Source organism: Gossypium arboreum, chromosome 3 (genome assembly GCF_025698485.1).
Source record: "Gossypium arboreum isolate Shixiya-1 chromosome 3, ASM2569848v2, whole genome shotgun sequence".
In the NCBI taxonomy this organism is placed as follows: domain Eukaryota; kingdom Viridiplantae; phylum Streptophyta; class Magnoliopsida; order Malvales; family Malvaceae; genus Gossypium; species Gossypium arboreum.
Genome location: NC_069072.1, coordinates 2,149,010 through 2,163,413, shown reverse-complemented (window position 1 = coordinate 2,163,413; position 14,404 = coordinate 2,149,010). Strand labels below are relative to the sequence as shown.

At 30.6% G+C, this 14,404-nt stretch overlaps 1 long non-coding RNA gene across 1 annotated transcript; it reads left to right on the top strand.

Moving 5' to 3' along the window:
* The first annotated feature begins 3,408 nt into the window (after nt 1-3,408).
* LOC128290415 (uncharacterized) lies at nt 3,409-4,891 on the top strand. Its single transcript, XR_008280252.1, has 2 exons — nt 3,409-3,466; nt 4,728-4,891. It is a non-coding gene; the product is annotated as an uncharacterized LOC128290415 (long non-coding RNA).
* Nucleotides 4,892-14,404: the final 9,513 nt, after the last annotated feature.

The window sequence follows — 14,404 nt, the reverse complement described above, 5'->3', positions numbered from 1 at the left end:
ACTCACCTTATGAATGAACTTAATCGATATTTAGAATTATGATAGATAGAATCAAGTTAAATCGAATCTAGATATAAAGTTCTTTACCTAGAATCAAGAAAAGTTAAGTTTACTTAATAAAGCAAGCTGTCCGACATACAGACAGGTCTAGTATTATTTGTGGCGGTTGTCGATGACTTCGACAATTGCAGCTGCCAATGGCAATAGCAGACAGTACGTGGCAGATTCTCAGTGACGCAGCCCAGAGTCTACCATTGGGGCAACCACTTATTGTGTGATCATAAGTGATTTGAGACAAATATCTTTGGGAAAAAGTTCCCTCCAGTTATAAAATGATTGAAACAAAATGTGAAGAAGAATATGCCGAAAAAAAGAGGGTAAATTACCCTAAAGATCATTAAACTATTAATAAATTTATGTTTTGTTATACAACTTTAAAAAGTTATAAAATAGTCACTAAATTATTCAAAAAAAATTATTTAAGTCATTGGGTTGTTAAACTTTCTCTTTTAAGTTTGGATAGTGAGTTTTAAGCGTATAGTAGATTAGTACCCATTGACGAGTAGAACATATTTAAGATCCAAAGTCTATCTGACGGTCAATATCAAAGATTAACAAAGAAACTATTTAGATTTTGGTTCGTAGATTTCTGACATTTAAAGTTATTTTATAAAAAAAATGAACTGTAGAGGAAAAGAATAATAAGAGCTTTCGATTGATGCAAGTGATGCAAATGAAAAAGGCTATAAACAACAATTTTAACAGACCGGTGGCTTAAACAAAATTTTTTGAATAATTCAAAAATCATTTTATAATTTTTTGAAATTAAGTGATCAAAATATAAATTTATTAATAACTTAGTGAAATTGGGTGTAATTTATCAACAAAAAAATAATTCTATATTTGTTATCTTATTGCTGTTGACTTGTTAGTGAAAAAAAATGCAAATACAAGATTTAATCCCATCACGTTATTTATATTTAGGTCTATTTACGGTTTTAGTCCCTCTATTAAAATTTAAGATTTAATCCCTCAACTTAATTTGATAATTGACTCGTAGTATTATTAGTAGGTCCAATTTAATAACGGTTTAACTGCTTTTCAATAAAATGATGATGTAGATTAACATTAATATATTTTCAACTCTCTTAAACCCTCAAAAACATGTTCTTAAAAAGTTTGACATGTTTTAAATGTTTTCGAGTCGATCAAATAAGTTTTAAAGTATTTCAGAATAATTTTCACAAGTTTTTCATTAAGGATTTACCAAGCGATTGACCTGAGGACTGGTCCTTGTGTTCAATCCCCAAGCTAGTATCCACATTTTTTTTTATAAAGCTTGGGGATTGATCAATGATTTATTAGCAAAGATTTCTAATACATTGCCAGTGTAATGACCCGAATTTTACCGTTACCGAAAAAGTGTATTTTCGGGTTTCTATTTCTGAAAAATGGATTAGTAAATATTTATTAAAAATATTTACAAAGTTAATCGAGTGGTTAATTAAAGTTTAATTAAGTGAACTAGCTTAAATTAAGGATAATTGGATAAAAGGATTAAATTGAATGAAGTGTGAAAGTTTAATTATAGAATAAAGAAAATTGAAAGGACTAAATAAGTAAATAAGCCAAAAAGAGTGCTAAGTATATGGCAAAAATAAAATACAAGTGTAATAAATATAATACACACATTTGTAATACATGTATGTATTTACTTATTATTTAAGTAAATATTAGTGTATTTATTAATATTAAATTAATATTATATGATAAATAAATAAAAGTAAGACAAATGTGTGGTAGTGATTGGGTACAAGTGTAAAGTGCAACCCACAGATCTTCCTGTTGTAAATCCCAAGAACTTCTCAAATTTCCATCAAAGAATTTGTCTTTCAAACAAATTCAACAATTCATTAGGATAGTCAATTATGTTAGAGACTTTATTCCATTACAAGTATTTAAGTATTAATAGATATTAATTATTTATAAAAGGTATTTATTAATTAAATAATTATATTATAAGATTTTATGTGAAAAATAAATAAAAATTGGCAAGTGTATGGTATGTATAGTGACATGTGTAATATTAGTATATGTACATTTGTAAAATACATGTATATTTACTTATTATATAATATATTATTAAATTATATATTATTATTAAGTAAAATATATTTATATAATAAATACATTAGTGAAAGACAAGTGTAATATTATAAATGGATACAAATGTTAAAAGAATATTTGTTATTAAATAGATTTTATAATAGATAATTATTAGGTTATTATATTATATATATAATGGTTTAATGAAATAAAGAAAAAAATAGAAATAGAAATAGAATAGGCAAAACGAAAAGCAGGGAAAGAAAGAGAGAAAGAAAGAAAGGAGAAAAGAAAGAAGAAAGGGAAAATTGAAAGTTTGATGCTTGAAGCTTAAATAGGTAAGTCAATTTAGCCCTTTTTACTTAATTTTTATGTTTTAGAAAGTTTAGAACAAGGTTTTGATGAAGTTAAGTTGATATATTGTAAGATAGTTGATTATAAGACATTGTTCTTGTTGAACAAAAAGATGAATTAAGGGCTAAATTGATAGAAATTCAAGTTAGAAATGAAATAAGGTTTGAATTGTAAAGTGATTCATAAGTTTTATGCTTTAAGGACTAAATTGAAAGAATTTCGAAATTATGCTTTTATGATGAAAAATAGATAATTATGTCTAATTTTAGCTAAAAATTGAGTATGAATAAAGTATGAATTAAGATAGAAAAGTAAGTGAATTTAGTTAGGATTAAATTGAAATTAAAGCGAAAATCAACATTTTGTATTAAGACTGTTTGGGATAGCAGTAGTAGTCTAAGTTTGAAAAATCACCAAAAATTGTATAAATTTAATTAGATGATGAATAAAATATGAAATTAAAGCCTATTGAGTCTAATTTCTTATAGAAGAAACGGTGTAAGCAATTGAATTGTAAATTATGAGATATAATGAGTTTTGTAAGACAAGGTCAGAATGAATTTGGGTTCCCCTATTTTGACTTTAGAAAATCACCAAAACTTGGAGAAAAACAATTAGAGGCTTAAAGTTATAATTTTAGAATCCCTAATGAGTCTATTTTCAATAGATATCAACGGGAATATTATCTGAGTTCTACACTGTGAGATAATTAATTTTTAGTGAATAAGGGTCGAAACTGTCAGACAGCAGAATAGGGGTGAATTTAAAGAATAAACTGTATTTAATGGCTAAACAAAAAATTCTGAAAATTTTATGGTAAGAAGATTTGTGAGTCTAGTTTCAGGAGAAATTAGCAGATCTTAATTTAGAATTCTGTAACTCAAGATATAAATTAGTAATGTATTAATGATTATGAATTGTATTACTTTCGTAGTCAATGTGGTACCGGAAATCTCGGCTAAGAAAGGACAAGACAAAGTCAACGGGAGTTAGCTCGAAAATTACGGTTTGTATTTCTATAACCCGAACTTAATATTTAATTATTGAATTTATTATTTATTATGTATGGTAGGTGCATTGATTAAATTATTTGAAATAAAATGAATATTGATTGAAATTGAAGGGTGAATTTAATTAATAATTGTTGTATTTTAATTGAATGTTATGGTAAATAATTAAAGTATGAATTATTGGTATTGTGTTTTTATTGAAATGATTTGATTTGAAAATATGGTGAAATAATTATGAACATGTGTTTATTGTGAAATTGAATATTTATTAGTGAAAAGTGAATAGAATTATATTGAATTGAAAAAAATATATAATTAATTAATTAAAATATGAATTAATTGAAAACTGAAAAGTGAATTAAATACCCTATTAACTAGTCGGGCTAGTCGGATATAGTTGGCATGCCATAGGATATGAAAGAGTACGGGTTTTCCGACTTCGATCGAGCACTTATGTGCCGACTCTTATCTTATTCAGATTCTTTATTATCGATTCGACGCCGTGTGTCGGATATTATTCTTATTATCAATTCTTTATTCTTGTTTAATTTGTTCGATGAGGTATTCGTGTACCGCATCTTTATTCTTGTTCAATTTGTTCGATGAGGTACTACGTAACGTATTACTCTTTATTCTTATTCGTTCGGCTTTGGCGATGAGGCACTATGTGCCGCATCGGTGTTCGTTGGATCCATGTATCCGCCTCGAGTCGAGTCATGTTAATAGGGGTAAATAAAGGTATAAAATAACTGATTATTCTTGAATAATTGATTATTACGGATAATTGATCTTCTTGGATATTAGATCATCTTGAATAATGAATATTCTTGAATAATTGATCATTCTTGAATAAGCGATTGTCATTGAATGAATGACGCTCTTGAATAACTTAATTGTTACTGAATATCTGATTTTACTGAATAATTGACTGTTACTGGATAACCGATCAATTGATCGATACTGAATAACTGGTTATTATTGAATAATTCATTGTTACCGAATAAGTGACTGTTACTGAATAAATAATTGTTCTGATTGTTAATGAACATTACTGATTGATTAATTGCTATTGAAATTAATAAATGATTTGAAATTTAAAGTAGACCAAAACAATGGTTGGAAAGTGAATGTTTGAATACTCATTGAGTTTGAATAGTTCAGTATATATAAATTAATAAGTTTTATAATTGTTTAAGTGTTCGGATTATAGAAATACCACTGAGTGTATACTCAGCGTACAGTTTATTTCATGCGCAGGTTAAGTTAAGGCTAGACTGTTGAATCAGCATCCCAGGCCGATCCCAAATTCAATGAGGTAAAGTATGTTGAGTATTGATAATGGCATGTACCTAGGATGTTTAATGAGACTCATTTAGGTTGTAAAAGTATTGATGAAATAAGTAAATTATGGTTGTCAACGATATGTAGTATGAATTTTAAAATTTACTAAAAACTCGTAGTGATTCTAAATTAGTCCCGAATTGAATTCACTATTCATATTGGACCGCGAGGGCCCATTAAAGGGACGACATCTTAAAACTAGGATGTGTGTGAATATTTATTTTAATTAATGGCCGGAATTGGACTGTACTGATTGGTAATGTCTCGTAACCCTATTTCGGAGATGGTATAGGGTTAGGGGACGTTACAACCAGCATCTACCCCTTAATTTTATTTAAGTCACTTGGATATTAAAATCACTACTATCACCGTCTGCACCAATCAAAAGCTCTCATTCTCCTTCTCTTCTACAATTTAGTTTTATTTTCATGAAACAACTTTAAACCTCACGAATCTGCAAACAAAAATCCAAACAGTTTTCTTCTCTAATCTCCGACACTGACTATTAGATTGATTTGGATCTAAGGTATTTTTTTTCTAATGTGTGCTAATTAGACTTGATCATGGGTCGGTTCGATGCAAAATTTTAGGTCGATTTTCTAGGCTTGAGCCTAGCCAAAAAATGTGCCTAAAATTTTGCCAAAGCCTGACCCAAATGAAAATGCTAACCCCAGTCTATCCTCGCCCGTATTAATTTTTATATAAAAATAACTTAAAAAATATAATACATCAAATACATTACAAACATTAAAAAATTTGTACTTAAATAACACTAAGATAATTGGTACTTAGCAAGTAAACTCCTCTAAAATAGTAGCAAAATTAACAATAAAATAAGAGTTATACAATATCCAAACAATAACAATAAAATAGTAACAATGTAATAGTAAAATTGTAATGGCCTAATTTTCAGTGGTGTCGGAAATAGTGATTTGAGGTCACTAAATCCGATAAATAAGATTGAACAAGATAGTAATTTAATATTTATGAGTCAAGTAAGAATTTAGAAGAATTTGTGAAATGGTGAAATTAGTAAATTAAAAGAATTTATTAGGTCAAACGGATCAAAAACGAGGTATCGAGACCTCAAAATTAAAAATCGAGCTATAAATATTTTTATAAATATTTATGGAGTGTCATTGAGTTAGTATTAAAGTTTTGTTAGAAAATTTTAACGTTTGGATGGCTAATTAATTAAAAAGGACAAAATTGAAAATAGCGCAAAATTTGTTAAATTGTGAGTAAATAGCTTAAGTATTTAAAAAGATGGATTTAAAGATCAATTAGACCCAAGGTTAATGGATGGATGGTTTGGGTATGAAATAAGCAAGAAAACAATGTGAACAAGGGGCAAAATTGAAAATAGCATAAAAGTTAATAGTTAAATAATGATGTAATTGAAAAATCTAGACATTTCTTCATATTTCTCAGCCAAAATGCCATAGAAGGTCTGGAGAAAGCTGGTTTTTCATATTTTTACATCATGTGAGTTTAATTCTTGCTTTTTTCTTGATAATTTTTATGTTTTTTTGACTTTTACAATTAGGTCCACTTATAGAATTCATTAGTTTTTGATTTTATGGGTGAAATTGGAAGTTGCCCTGGATGGATAAGGGAATTTTATGATGAATTATTATGAAATTTAAGTTCTAATTTCATATTAATGTGGTTTTATTAAGTGATTTTGATAGGAAATGATATTTAGGACCTAATTGTGAAAAAGTTATGAATTGAAGGTTTCTGTTGAAATTCAGAATATAAAAGGTTTTGAAATAGTTTATAATGATAAAATAAAGTGTTAATTGAGAAAAATTAGTTCAATTGATGGGTGAATTGAGCAGGGACTAAATTGTGAAAACTGTAAATTTTGGGGTAAAAGTGTAATTTCGAAATTTGAACAGCATAAATTGTGAAGTGAAATAGAAATCAAATAAATGCTAATGAGTAGAAATATTTTATATTATAGATCAAGAATCCAAAGAAGAACAAGGAAAAGAAAAAGTTGCGGAATAGTCCCTAAATTTCAATATCTTCTACAAATTAGCCGGGTAAGTTCATATGGTTGAATTTAGATGTTTATTTGGGAATGATTGAAGTAGTGTGTTATTATATATGAATTTGTTGTGGGATTGTGTAAATTTTGTTAATGAAAGAATAAATGTGGAAATGCAAATTAGGAAAAACGCAGGATTGAGTACGTTCGTATCGTGACATGTGATGAATTGACGGATAAGACCATGGTTGTTCCATGGCAAAGTTCATCCATACTGAGTTGTGAAATTTAGGTATGGTATCATCCATATTGAGTTGTGATATGTAGGTATGGTATCATCCATACTGAGTTGTGATATGTAGGTATGGTATTATCAAATCCATATTGAGTTAAGAAATGTAAGTATGGCATTGCCCATACCGAATTGTAAAATGTAAGTATGGTATTTCAATGAGGAAAACCATACTGAGTTATGAATCGTGGCCTTGAATAACGGCGTACTCAATTTAAATAGCCGTTTCCTAATTTGATTATAAGAAATAAAGAGAAGTGATCCAAATGAAAGAGATTGAGTAGTTGTTATTGTTGAGCTCAACTATGTGAATTATTATAACAATGATTGTGAATCGCAGGAAACTTTAGTAAATGTTTTGGTATTGTTTGGAAATATTATGTTGGTAAGCATTACTTTTAAACCTATGAACTTACTAAGCTTCAATAAGCTTACTTGTGTGTGTTTGATATTTTTATGTAGATTGAATTGAAGTGAAGTTGGTAGATAGGATCAACACAAAAAAGCACGCTATCCAGATCAATTCCGGTAGCTTTTGTTTTATGTTTGAAGATTTATATGGCATGTATAGAGTTTAACTGAAATGAAGTAAAGATGTCAACATTTTGTACTAAAACAGTTTTTGGTTAGTAGCAGTAGTTTGACTTTGAAAATTCACCATAAATTATGAAAATCTCATTAGAGGTTGAATAAAATATTAAATTAAATCTTATTGAATCTAGTTTCACATAGAGGAAATGGTGTAAGAAAAACGCTTTCATATCAGGAGATATTTGAATTTTTGTGAGACAAGGTCAGAGTGATTTTAAACTCCCCTATTCTGATTTGTAAAAATCATTAAAAATTGTACAAAAATATTTAGGAGTCTTACTATATATATATGGATTCCTTATTGAGTCTATTTTTAAGAAAAACAATTGTCTTGGTTATTTGAATTCTGTACATGGAGAAATTCGGTTCGTAGTACACAGGGCTCAGAGTAGCCGAACCCTGAAATAGGGGAGACTTCAACTAATAAACTGTACTGATTGGCCCAACCAAAAATTCTAAAAAAAAATTAGTAAGTAGATATATAAGCCTAGATTTAGGAAAAATTTACGGATTTGGATTTCTAGATTTGTAACTCGAGATATGATTTTTTTTGCATCTATAATGCAGTTGGACAGCTTGTCTGGAAAGTGTGATATAAATTGTTTGAATTTGTTTAAGTGCTCAAATAAGTTTAGTAATGCCTCGTGCTCGACTCCGGCGATGGTCTCGCGTAAAGGGGCTGTTACATTTATTGGTATCAGAGCTTTGGTTTAGTCGATTCTCGGAACGAATTTGATGTGTAAAGTGTTTAGAAATACATGCCATATAAATCTGTGATAGTGTGATGTGAATGATCCGATCTAATTACTATTTTTTGTTATAGATTGTAAAGATGTCTGATAGACCCGATGGTGCTAGTCAGGAAGATGAAGCTAATAGTAAAATACAGACTTCTAAGCAGGGAACAAGTGGTAATGTCCCGATTTCTTTGATGAGAGAGGAAGAACTTAAAAATATGATTTACGGATTAATGAATCAGTGGTATCATGAAACAATATAAGGAAGAAGTCAGGCACAACAACTTGCTCCTCCCCCTACTGTACCACCAGTTACAACCCCGGTTGCTCCTCCTTTAACAGATGAATCTAGCAAAAGAACACCGATTGAAAAACTCAGAAAGTTTGGAGCTGAAGAATTTCGAGAGAGATCAGACGATGATCCCGTTAAAGCAGAGTATTGGTTAAAGAGTTTGAAGAGAGTTTTTAAACAGATGATGTGTTCTCCGGAGGACTATTTGAGGTGTGCAGTTTCGCTATTGAAAGAAGAAGCGTATAATTGGTGGGAAACCATTGAGGCGATGGTACTGCAGATAAACTTACAGGAATTCTTCCAAAACGAATTTAAGAAGAAGTATGTGGGAAAGAGATATTTAGATAAGAAGAAGAGAATTTCTTGATCTTCGACAAGGGAATAAAACAATGGCGAATATGAAAGAGAATTTGTGTATCTTAGTAGATATGCTCGGGATGTTGTAAAATCGACAGAGGAAGAAATGTGCATTAGATTTGAAGAAGGGCTTAATGATGAAATCGAATGATGATTGGAGGTACAGAGATTCGAGAATTTGTGATTCTGTCTGATCAAGCTCAAAAAATGGAAGAAGTGTATAACAGAAAGATGCAAAGAGAAAGAAGAGGTAAAGAGGTATACAAAGAAGTTTCTCTAGACCAACTTCGACTTTTCCGGTCAAAAAGTTCAGAGATGATTCTAGTCGACCTGTTACAATTTCGGAACGATCGAGTAAAAGTAAAACGACTTAACAAGATGTCGAAGTAACTAAGAAACCAGCAGCTAGTGTTAGTGGTGTGCAAAATATTCCGAGACTTAGATGTAAAAATTGTGGTAGATTTCATATTGGTGAGTGTTGGGGAAGAGCCGGAGATTGCTATAAATGTGGTGGAACTGATCATTTTATTCGGGACTGTCCTCAATTATTAAAAAAATATAGAGAATAAGGGGAGAAGCAAGCAAATACTCCTCAGAAAGGTAAACGTTCGGGTCAAAACAGTGCTGCTGGAACTGTTCATTCGGGAACGAGAGATACTGCAACTCGATCAGAGACAAGAGCACCTGCACGTACATATGCTATCCGGACAATAGAAGAAGCTTCTGCTTCAGATGTGATAGCTGGTAATTTCTATCTTTTTGATGATTCTGTGTATGCTTTAATTGATCCTGGATCTACACATTCATATATTTGCACTGCATTAGTGTCAGAAAAGAAAATGACTGTTGAGTCCACTGACCTTGAATTGCAAGTCACTAATCCACTAGGGCAAAGTGTGTTGGTTAATTTAATATGTCGGAATTGTCCACTGAAAATACAAGGCTGTGAATTCTCTGTTGATTTAATGTTGTTACCTTTCCGAGAATTTGATGTTATTCTTAGAATGGATTGCTTGATTAAACATGACGTTATAGTGAATTGTAGAGAAAAACGGATTGATTTAAAATGCCAGACAGGGGAAATAGTTTCAGCTAAGTTTGGGGATAAAAAGAATGATGTCAGAATTATTTCAGCCTTTGTAGCTCGGAAATTGATTCGAAAAGGTAATGAAGCTTTTTTAGCTTATATTCTTGATACTCGGGGTTCTGAATTGAAGATGGAACAATTGTCAGTTGTTAATGAGTTTACTAATGTGTTTCCTGAGGAATTACCTGGTTTACCCCCAGATCGTGAGGTTGAATTCACAATTGATGTAATTTCGGGTACAGCTCCGATATCAATAACACCGTATAGAATGGCACCAGCTGAGTTAAAAGAGTTGAAGACACAGTTGCAAGAGTTATTGGACAAAGGGTTCATCAGACTGAGTACATCACCTTGGGGCGCACATGTTTTATTTGTGAAAAAAAAAGATGGTTCGTTGCGATTGTGTATTGATTACAGACAGTTGAACAAGGTAACAATTAAAAATAAATATCCATTACCTCGTATCGATGATTTATTTGATCAACTGAAAGGTGCTACAGTGTTCTAAAAAATAGACCTTAGATCTGGGTATTATCAGCTGAAGGTTAAATAGTGTGATGTGCCAAAGACTGCTTTTCGAACTCGGTATGGTCACTACGAATTTTTGGTAATGCCTTTTGGTTTAACGAATGCCCCTGCTGCATTTATGGATTTAATGAATCGAATTTTTCAGTCTTATTTAGATAGATTTTTGGTGGTATTTATTGATGACATATTGGTCTATTCAAAGACAGAATCTGAACATGCACAACACTTGAGAATTGTACTACAGACTTTGAGAGAAAAGCAGTTATATGCGAAATTTAGTAAATGTGAGTTTTGGCTTCATGAGGTTGGATTTCTGGGTCATATTATATCAGCCGAAGGAATTCGTATGGATTCAAGTAAAGTTTCGGCAGTGATGAATTGGAAAACACTGAAGAATGTAACTGAAGTGTGAAGTTTTCTGGGATTAGCAGGATACTATCGCCGTTTTGTAAAGAATTTTTCCATGATTGCTTCACCAATGACTCGTTTATTACAGAAGAATGCTGAGTTTATGTGGTCTGATAAATGTCATCAGAGCTTTGATCAGTTAAAGAAAATGTTAACAGAAGCTCCAGTCTTGACTCAACCAGAATCAGGTATACCGTATATTGTGTACAGTGATGCATCTTTAAGTGGTTTGGGTTGTGTGTTAATGCAGTCGGGAAAGGTGGTGGCTTATGCTCCACTGCAATTAAAACCACATAAAAAGAATTACCCTACACATGATCTTGAGTTAGCTGCAATTGTTTTTGCTTTAAAAATTTGGATACACTATTTATATGGTGAGAAGTGTTATATGTATACGGATCACAAAAGTTTGAAATACTTAATGACTCAGAAGGAACTAAACTTAAGACAGAGACGGTGGTTAGAGTTGCTGAAAGACTATGATTTGGTTATTGACTATCATTCAGGGAAAGCTAATGTAGTTACTGATGCACTGAGTCGAAAGTCATCCTTGTTTGCACTTCGGGCAATGAATGCTTATTTGGCTCTTAATGAAGAAGGTGTTGTATTAGTAGAATTGAAGGTAAAACCAATGTTTCTTCAACCAATTCAGAAGCTGTAGAATGAAGATCCAAAATTGGTGCTGAAACGGCTAATGGTTCGGGATAATTTAGATTCAGAGTTCAGTATTGATGATGAAGGTATATTGCGCTATCATAATAGGATTTGTGTTCCAAATAATTCTGATTTAAAGAATGATATTCTTTATGTATTCTATTCATCCGGGTAGTACAAAGATGTATGGTGATCTGAAAAAGACATATTGGTAGCCTGGTATGAAAAGAGAAATTTCAAAATTTATTGCAAAATGTTTGATTTGCCAGCAAGTTAAAGCAGAGCATCAAGTGCCAACGGGTTTATTACAACCCATTATGATTCCTGAATGGAAGTGGGAGCATATTTCAATGGATTTTGTGTCAGGTTTGCCTGTGACTCCAAGAAAGAAAGATTCGATATGGGTGATTATTGATAGATTGACAAAGTCAGCACATTTTATTCGGTCGAATGATTTTTCACTTAAGAAGTTAGCAGAATTGTATGTGTCAGAGATTGTGAGACTACATGGAGTTCCAATATCTATCATTTCAGACCGGGATCCGAGGTTTACTTCAAGATTTTAGAATAAATTGCAAGAAGCTTTAGGCACCAGATGTAACACCCCCTAACCCCAAACCGTTACCGGAACGAGGTTATGAGGCATTACCGGACATATCAGACAACTTACGAATAATTTACAATTAATATAACTTTCATAGTATAATATAATAATTAAGTCCCTATCTTGAACTCTCGAAGTTCAAACACGTATTAAAAGTAGAACGGGACTTGTTCGAGTATTCCAATATTTTTTTTTTTTTTTTTTTTTATAAAAATTTCAGCAGTATTTCTGCTTATTTTTACCTAAACCTCCTGCAAATTCAAACCAAAACAACCAACACCAATATTTCACATTCATATACTAATATTTATATTATTAACAAAATTTTAATTTAATAACTATCATAGCATCATTCAAAATTGATTAAAAACTTCATCCATTTAACAACTTAATGTTCATGTATCAAAATATCATGTACTTTCCTTACCATTTCATTTAACCGTCTAAATTTTATAATTCATTCTTCACTACCCAAAGTAATATACATATTCAAGTGACTAAATAACACCTATGTACATGCCACCTTTACCAAAGAAAATATACATCACCAAGTTTGTGTTGGAGTCGGGATTGTTCGGATCTTTGGTAGGACACTTGACTTCTACTAACTGCATGACGGAATCAATCGTGCGCTGAGTATGGATATACTCATTGGTATTACTATAAATCAAGACTATTTAATATTAATAAATTACAAACATCAACCATAAATTTTATAATTATTTAAACTACTTTTATATAAAATTATTTTACTTCATGAATCTTAAATTCATAATTTATTTTTCTCATACTAACTCAATTCATAATTTAGTTCATACATTCTTTCTCGTACTTTTCAATAGTGCTAAAACAAATAATCTCATTTTCAAAATTTCATTTCAATTATTTACCCTATTAACAAAGCTCGGACTATGACAGATACGCGGATTCCATCCAAACACACCAAAATGTCCAACCTAGACACACCCGGAATATTGTAAATCCTCCATAACACACCGGTATAATATATCCTCCCAAACACACCAATAAGGCATTAAATGCCTATTCGGATAAACCGAAGTGTATAATAACAGAAACATCCTCTCGGCTGAACTACAATCTCTTCATCACATCACAAATCCAATGGCATGCCATTTGTATCGAATCTAGTCCGACAAGTTAATAGGGTATTATTTTTTTTTTCTAATTTCAATTTCATTTACACAAAAATTTTCAATACTCATTCAATTCAAATATCTATTATCTTAATTCATATACAAATTAATTTTCACACAAGTGTATACCATCAACACCATACATTTGTCACAATTTATTTATTTTCAATCAATACACTTTTCAAATAACCACATATTCCATAATTCACTTATTCAATTCAATTTGATTCAATTTATATCACTTTCATTTTCACTCAATATTCATATCGATTTCACATACTTACCTCAAGTCTTATTTACCATACATAACAATTAAAATTTCAGCAATCAATAATAATTAAAATTTGAATTATAGTAATACACACGTAATTCTCCGTTTTAGTCCTCGATGACTTTCTCCTTTCCTTTCGATGCTGATGCTTCCGGTTCTTTGTTGGCTACGAAAATAATAGTAATTTACATTATTATTTACAGCACTAATTATAATAAATAATTAAATTTCTAAACAACTCCTACCTTATTCCCAATTTAATCCTAACTAAACTTAATTATTTTCTTAATCCAATTCACTCTCTTTTCTATTCAAATTTTGTCTAAACTTATATTTAACTATAAAATTTCCAGCATATTTCCCTAATTTCGAAATTTCTTCAATTTAGTCCCTACAACATAAAACTTATAACCTAGTTTACAATTTAATCCCTTAATCAATTCTAACTTAGAATTCATTCAATTAAATCCCTAATTCCATAATTTTTCCAACATGAACCCTACTTGGAAACATATGAACTCTTGAACTATCAACTTAATTTCATCAAAATCTTGTTTCAAAGCTCCTAAAACATCAAAATTAACTAAAAAGGACTTAATTGACTTAATTGACTTACCAAATTAAC